Genomic DNA, 8,947 nt, shown 5'->3' on the forward strand with positions numbered 1-8,947 from the left:
GCTGCGACAAGACGCCCGAGGGCGCCACAAGCTTACTCCTCCCTGGGAAGGGCCCTTCATCATCGCCAAGATCTTGAAGCCCAGGACATACAAGCTGGCCAACGATCAAGGCGAGGTCTACAGCAACGCTTGGAACATCGAACAGCTACGTCGCTTTTACCCTTAAAATGTTTCAAGTCGTTCATGTATCTCGCTTTCTTTACATGCATAAATAAAGTTTAACCATCAAGGAAGGATCAACCTTGCCTCGGGAAAGCCCGACCCTCCCTCGGGGGCTAGAAGGGGGGAACCCCCTCTACGTCAAAATTTTCCTCGGAAAAGTCTTTTACCAGAATGACTTTCGCGCTTTTCGACTGCATCGATAACAGAATCCTAAAGACGAGCGAGAGAGACCTTGAACGGCAAGGCCGACCGAGCCGAGGGACTCCTACGCCTCTAGGATACGGATACCTCACTCATCACCTTCCGCGAAAAGTAACTCACGCTCAGATAAGCGATTTTGCTACTGAACAAATCCTAATGCTCGAAAACTTTTCTACCAAAACGACTTTCGCGCTTTTCGACTGCGTCGATAACAGAATCCTAAAGACGAGCGAGAGAGACCTTGAACGGCAAGGCCGACCGAGCCGAGGGACTCCTATGCCTCCGGGATACGGATACCTCACTCATCACCTTTCGTGAAAAGTAACTCACGCTCGGATAAGTGATTCTGCTACCGAACAAGTCCTAATGCTCGAAAACTTTTCTACCAAAACGACTTTCGTGCTTTTTGACTATATCGATAACGGAATCCTAAAACCGATGAGAGGAACCTTAAACGGCAAGGCCGACCGAGCCGAGGGACTCCTACGCCTCCGGGATACGGATACCTCACTCATCACCTTCCGCGAAAAGTAACTCACGCTCGGATAAGCGATTCTTATACCGAACAAGTCCTAACGCACGAAACGAGAGGAAAGAAAATGCAGCTTTATAATCCGACAATTAAAATGTTTAGGCCTCGGTGGCCGCATAAAAACATGCGCATACTTAAGACAAAATGTTCATGCAGGCTTAGACATCGGCAGGGGGAGGACCAGCACGCTCGGCGTCATTTCCACCCTCGGTAGGATGTGGCCCGGCCTCAGACGGCGACACGGGCTGAAGGATCTCCACCTCAAAGGAGGAAGCCAACGCCGCGCTTGGGCCCTCGACAGCCGCATCAAGCCTCTGGACCTTGGCTAAGGCAGCCTCCTCTTCATCGGGTAAGCAGTACCCCTCGCTGACCCGCTCCAGATCCACGTCGTAGTGGGAAGCGAGCACGGCGAAGGCCCGCCTAACGCCGTGGTGCAGCGCCCCGCGGAGTCTACTGCGCACATGGCTGCCCAAGGCCCGCAGATGACTCTGGGGGGAGCTACCCGAGGGGACGCCGTCGAGTCCGAAGGCCTGGCAAAAGGCCGAGATAGCCACGGACATGGCCACACAGTCGGCCTCCTTCTGCTCAGCCGCCTAGGCAAGCGCCTTGCAGTTCTTGACGGACTCGTTAAGAGCCGTCTCAAACCCTGCAGACGCCGACATGTGAACAAAATTCTTTAGACGCAAGGAGAAGAATGGAGACAAAAACAAAGTCACAGAGCGGGCAAAACATACCTTCGGCCCGGGCACGCTGTTGTGAGGCCATGGCTCGGGCAGACCGGGCAGACCCGACGGCCATAGCCAGGCCCTCTGCGAGGGTCCCGGTCCGAGCGGTCGCCTCGGGTCTAGAAAGAGGGGAACCCCCTCTGCATCAAATTTTTCCTCGAAAACGTTTTCCACCAAAACGACTTTCGTGCCTTTCGACTGCGTCGATAACGGAATCCTAATGACGAGCGAGAGAGACCTTGAACGGCAAGGTCGACCAAGCCGAGGGACTCCTACGCCTCCGGGATACGGATACCTCACTCGTCACCTTCCGCGAAAGGTAGCTCACGCTCGGATAAGTGATTCTGCTACTGATGAACAAGTCCTAATGCTCGAAACAAGAGGAAAGAAACACGGCTTTATACCCAAATGTTCAGTCCTCAGCAGCCACAAAGAACAAACACACATACTTGGGGTACAATAAAAGTCGAGACGGTCCTTGATCGTCCTCTCGCTCCGTGCAGAGGCTTGGGGGCTGCTCTCACACCAGGCTACGGCCAAACTATTGACCACGTCAACAAACCAGCATAAAAACTCGGAGCCTGACCGTGCACCCGGGCTACGGCCAGGCCGCATGAGGGAACAACAAGGCCGACCGAGGCATCACCAAAAGAATTAAGACCTCAGAGGAGTCAAACCACTCCTCCGAGGCCTCGGGGGCTACATCCGATGGGTGCACTCGCGCGCACCCATCGGAACAAAATACGACCGAGAAGGGCCAGTCCCCTTGCAAAAATCCGGCAGAACCTCCAAGCGAGTGCCCGCACTACCTTCGAGGCTCGGGGGCTACTGTCGGGTACCGTAATTAGGGGTACCCCCAATGCTCCTAAACACGGCTAGAAAACATCTTCAGAACATACCATAAACAGCTGATAAAGCACGGTTCAAGCCAAGGCCTCGTCTACCAAGGGACGCGATCTCATCCGAGCCCAGCCTCGGGCAAGGACGGTAGTCCCGGACGGATTCACGTCTCGCCCGAGGGTCCCCTCGGTCGGCAGACGCACCCCCGTCTCACCCGAGGCTAAGCTCGGGCGAACTTTGTCGTGCAGCGACCTTGGCTAAATCGCCTTACCAACCGACCGTATCGCATGCGCATTCAATGCGGGGATCGCCTGACACCTTATCCTGACATGCGCGCCTCAGTCGGCAAGGTCGAAGTGACCGCAGTCACTTCACCCTTTCACTGACCGTTCTGATAGGAAAACAGCACTATTCGCCCCGCTCCGGCTACTGTGCCAACCACCAGGGTAAAACTGACGACAGCAGGTCTCGACCTCCCCCGAGTTCAGCCTCGGGCGCAACAGGGAGCTCCGCCTCGCCCGACCCCTGGCCTCGGCCCCGGCCTCGGGGAAGGTCTTCGCCTCGCCCGACCCCAGGCCTCGGCCTCGGGGGAAGGTCCCCGTCTCGCCCGACCCCATAAACTACTCCGATAGCAGGTAATTATGGTTCCCAGCGTGCGACCATGACGTCGATGGCTCTCAGCTCCTTACGGAAGCAAGGAAACGTCAGCAGGGTCCATGTCGCACCGCCAGCTATGCTTCTACAGGGCTCAAGGCACTTCTCCAACAGCCACGTTAGCACACGTACAGGGCTCAAGGCGCTTCTCTGCCAGCCACGTTAGCACATAGCTACACCCCATTGTACAGCTGGGCATCTCCTTGTATCTATAAAAGGGGATGTCCAGGGCCTTCCTAAGGCACGTGGAGATAAGGGGAACGCAGGGACGCGGGGCAGACGAGATAGGCAGAGACGGACACACGCAGGGACTCACTCTCTCTCTCTCTCTCTCTCGCTCTCGCCCTCGCTCTCTCGCGACGCTTGTAACCCCTACTACGAGCACCCCGGTGCAAGATAATATAAGCCTCATTCCCCGCTTGTGTCCCATCTTGCATCAACCCATCTGGACAGGGGCACGCAGCAACAAATTCACTGGTCGGTTGACGGTCCTCGCGGGTCCGAAACGCTGACAATATAAGATACACAGTTTAAAGAGTTAATAAAAAGCTAGGAATAAAAATAGATGTTCTAGTGTTATTATGTCAATTTGGTTAACGAATGTAGTCGATGCCCTGCTGTGATATCCATGGTGCTTAATGCTTGGTTTTAAGGGTTTCTTCCTTTGTAGTGTAGATTATCTATATTATACTCGTGATACTCGTGCTCATACATGTGCATCATGCATCTCATGAGGTACAATAAATAATCGCGTGATGCGGAAGACGAATCAAGTCGACCCCAAGCGCGGGCTACTCCGCATGGTGATGCTGATGGACAAACCGGAAGATGGATGACCTGATCAAGTGCTAGGACAAGGATGATCATCAAGTGGAGGTCACCTAACAACACTAACCTAGTGTTATTCAGGCAAGCCCCGGTGCATTCACCACCTCCTTGATGTTTTAAAAATCTTTATCACCTTGTTTGATGCATTAGGTGATAGGAGTTGTGTGCTAAACCGTTGATGCATTTCCTTCCTTGAAAACTGATTTCCCTTCGTTGATATCCGTTTTGAAAAGAATTTTATGATGCTTAGCCTTGCTTTAGCATACAAAAATGTTCTGTTTTAAAACAAAGGTGATGCTTCAGTGGGTGGGAATGTTTTCAAAAATAAAACTTGATGGTGGATATGTCAAAGGCCTTGATGGGTTCAACATCGGAAAAGATGTACCTCTGCCAGGTACCAGACTTTGGGTTGAAATTAATAAAGCTGAGACCGGGCGGTTGACTTGCACGAGAAATGAGTCTCGGTGTAGTGTCTCCGTCTGAGTCGATTAAGGACCGTGTCGATGTAGGCTTGCTAATCGAGGACCCTTTAACTGGTCAGATGCCTCGTCATGGGTAAGCTTTGCCTCGGGCAGACTAATACCAGAATAAGATAACACGCAATGGGAGTGGAGAGATGGCGAGAGTAGCGTGTACCCTCCATGGTAAGAGGCTGGACGGTGGTGTATCTGTGCTCTCGGTTGGCGTGAACCTGATCTGGTCTTAAGAACCCCGATGGCGAGTTGACATATGCAAGGGTTAAGTGCTACATATGTCGTGTGATTGGAGATCCTCAGCTGAGTATAATCGATTTGGATCGCCGTAACTTCGCGGACATGAAGACTTGGTCACTGCCCTACACGTAGCAATCCAGTAAACTGATGGGATGATAAAAAGATGGCTAGTATAGGACAAGTGTTTGAACTAGGGTAGAAAGAATTCTAGATGCAGGTAACTTTACTTAACCTGACAAGTAAAATTGGATTTTAAGGATCCACTCATAGTAAGCTTTTCTGCAAAACAGTCTTTGATTCTTGATAAGCCATACCTTGAATCCCTCTAGCCAGCATACCCTTGAGAGTCTTTTCTTTAGTCGGGTAAGTCTTGCTGAGTAATTCCATACTCGGGGTTTTATTCCCTGTTGTTTTTCAGGTTACAATTTTGTGTTGCTGATGATGGTGTTAAGTGCCGGTGGGCTCGGCCTTCTTATAAGTCTAAGTAACTCTTCTATACTTCTTATTGAGGATGGTTACTTGAGCTAGCATATATTTCAAACTTATACTTTTGCAATCACTCCAATAAAATAATGTAATTTTTTGTAACTTGTAAAATTTGGTAATAAGATTTCCGCTGCAAAAATATTGGTGTGTGTGATTTGTGTTACTTAATCTTGCGATCTTGGTTGTAAGTGGTTTATCCGATGTCCTTGGGGCAATCGGACGGATCCTGTTAAGTTATCTGGTGCACCTGCATAGCAGTCTGAGGTCTTTGAGACAAGGACAGGTGCATGTGGGCCCGATAACTTGGGAGATTCTGCCACAGAAGGGGTCAAGCATAACTCAACTGTTACCTCTAAAACGCTGGCAACATCAAGCACCACCCGACTGTTATCTCTAAAACGCCGACAGTGTCTGTCTTAATTCAACCATTATCTCTAAAACGCCACCAGAGCCAAGCATGATTCAGCAGTTACCAGTTATCGCTTGGTAATTATTTCTAATAACGTCGGCAGCGTTAGGCACGAAGACAAACTATCAATCGGCTATAAAGAAAGAATGGCGGAAAAGCGAGAGGTTGCCCGGAATAGCTGAAATTTCTTCAATACGTAGAGGAGGGAAGTTTTTCACAAACTTAAAGACTAACTCATTATGAGTCAGCCTTTTCTCCCTTTTTCACTACATTACATTACTACATTATTTACACTACACTATACTACTAACTACTACTACATTATTCTACTATTACTAATACTGCTACTACTGATTATCTATACTAATATTTAAGCCAGTGGCGCTTTGCCACTGGCCTTGCCGTTGCCATCGCCCTTGCCGCTGTTGTCGTCGCCCTTGCCGCCGTTGCCACCGTCGCCCTTGCCGCCGTCGCCTTCGTCGCCCTTGCCGTCGTCGTCGTTGTCATCGTCGCCATCACTGCCATCGCCGTCGTCGCCCTCGTCGTCGCCGTCACCGTCGCTCTCCTCCTCGGAAGAGTCGAAAGGGTTCTCCTCGTCCGAGGAGACCTCCGACTCATCCAAGCCCTCGAGCCCGGAACGCTCGATGGCCCGGATGTACGTCCACACCTCGACGACTATCCCCTAGGAATCGTCCGAGTCATCGGATGACACCGGGGGAGAGGCGTAGACCGGCGACCCCTCGGACTCGGAGGAAAACTCCTCCGAGTACTCGGAGTCACCAAAGTCCTCCGAGGGAGGACTTGGATCGCGCTTGAAAGTCGCCTAGAGGGGGGTGAATAGGCAAATCTGAAATTTATAAACTTTAAGCACAACTACAAGTCAGGGTTAGCGTTAAAAATATAAACGAGTCCGAAAGAGAGGGTGAAAACAAATCGCAAGCAAATAAGAGCGGATGACACGGTGATTTGTTTTACCAAGGTTCTGTTCTTGCAAACCTACTCCCCGTTGAGGTGGTCACAAAGACCGGGTCTCTTTCAACCCTTTCCCTCTCTCAAACGGTCACCTAGACCGAGTGAGCTTCTCTTCTCAATCAATCGGGACACTAAGTCCCCACAAGGACCACCACACAATTGGTGTCTCTTGCCATGATTACAATTGAGTTGGAAACAAGAAAGAAGGAAGAAGAAAAGCAATCCAAGCGCAAGAACTCAAATGAACACAGTTGTCTCTCTCACTAGTCACTATTTGATTGGAATGATCTTTGGACTTGGGAGAGGATTTGATCTCTTGTTTGTGTCTTTGAATGAAGTCTAGAGCTCTTGTATGAGGTTTGAAGGCTGAAAACTTGGATGCATTGAAGTGTGGTGGTTGGGGGTATTTATAGCCCCAACCACCAAAAGAACCGTTGGTGGAGGCTGCTGTCGTATGGCGCACTGGACAGTCCGGTGCGCCAGCCACGTCGCCAGGCCGTTAGGGTTCGACCGTTGGAGCTTCTGACATGTGGGCCATCGGACAGTTCGGTGGTGCACCGGACAGGTCCTATTCACTGTCTGGTGCGCCTTCTGGCGCTGCTCTGACTTCTGCGCGCGCAGGTGCGCACTGTTCACTTTTACTGTTCCTTTGCAGACGACTGTTGGCGCGAAGTAGTCATTGCTCCGCTGGCACACCGGACAGTCCGGTGTCGCACCGGACAGTCCGATGAATTATAGCGGAGTGGCTCCCTGAATTCCCGAAGCTGGCAAGTCTAGAGACGATCTCCCTGGTGCACCGGACAGTCCGGTGCGCCAGACTAGGGCACACTTCAGTTGTCTTTTGCTCTTTTTATTTGAACTCTTTCTTGGACTTTATATTGGTTTGTGTTGAACCTTTGGCACCTGTAGAACTCATAATCTAGAGAAAACTAGTTAGTCCAATTAATTTGGGTTGGGCAATTCAACCACCAAAATTCATATAGGAAAAGGTGTAAGCCTATTTCCCTTTCAATCTCCCCCTTTTTGGTGATGGATGCCAACACAAACCAAAGCAAATATAAAAGTGCAGAATTGAACTAGTTTGCATAAGGTAAGTGCAAAGGTTGCTTGGAATGAAACCAATAATTATTTCTACTAGATATGGATGGCTATCTTCTTATTTAAAATTTTGGACCACGCTTGCACCACTTGTTTTGTTTTGCAATGTTTTGGAAATTCTTTTTTCAAAATCTTTTGCAAATAGTCAAAGGTATATGAATAAGATTTTGGGAAGCATTTTCAAGATTTGAAATTTTCTCCCCCTGTTTCAAAAGCTTTTCCTTTGACTAAACAAAACTCCCCCTTAATGAAATCCTCATCTTAGTGTTCAAGAGGGTTTTAGATATTAATTTTGAAGAGGGTATACCAATTTGAAAATATATCAAAAATAAGATATCAATTGAAAAATCTTTTCTTAACCCAAATTTGAAAGACTACATTTTTGAAATTGGTGGTGGTGCGGTCCTTTTGCTTTGGGCTAATACTTTCTCCCCCTTTGGCATGAATCGCCAAAAACGGATACTTGTGATTGAAATATAAGCCCTTTGTAAACTTTCTCCCCCTTTGGTAAGGAATATATGAGTGAAGATTATACCAAATTGGAGAGCGTTGTGGAGCGACGACAAAGGATGAATAATTCGATGGAGTGGAGTGGAAGCCTTTTGTCTTCGCCGAGGACTCCATTTCCCTTTCAATCTATGACTTAGCATAATATTAACTTGAAAATACATTAGTCATAGCACATGAAAGAGAGTTGATCAAAGGTATATATATGAGCAATGTGTGCAAAATATTAATCAAAATTCCTAGAATCAAGAATATTTAGCTCATGCCTAAGTTTGGTAAAAGTTTTCTCATCTAGTGGCTTGGTAAAGATATCGGCTAATTGATCTTTGGTGTTAATATAAGCGATCTCGATATCCCCCCGTTGTTGGTGATCCCTCAAAAAGTGATACCGAATGGCTATGTGCTTAGTGCGGCTGCGCTCAACGGGATTATCCGCCATGCGGATTGCACTCTCATTATCACGTAGGAGAGGAACTTTGGTTAATTTGTAACCATAGTCCCTAAGGGTTTGCCTCATCCAAAGTAATTGCGCGCAACAATGGCCTGCGGTAATATACTCGGCTTCGGCGGTAGAAAGAGCTACAGAATTTTGTTTCTTAGAAGCCCAAGACACCAGAGATCTTCCCAAGAACTGGCAAGTCCCTGATGTGCTCTTTCTATCAATCTTACACCCTGCCCAATCAGCATCTGAATAACCAATTAAATCAAAAGTGGATCCCTTGGGGTACCACAGGCCAAACTTAGGAGTATAAACTAAATATCTCAAGATTTGTTTTACGGCCCTAAGGTGAACTTCCTTAGGATCGGCTTGGAATCTTGC

The sequence above is a fragment of the Zea mays genome, chromosome 10, assembly GCF_902167145.1.
Source record: "Zea mays cultivar B73 chromosome 10, Zm-B73-REFERENCE-NAM-5.0, whole genome shotgun sequence".
Lineage (NCBI taxonomy): Eukaryota > Viridiplantae > Streptophyta > Magnoliopsida > Poales > Poaceae > Zea > Zea mays.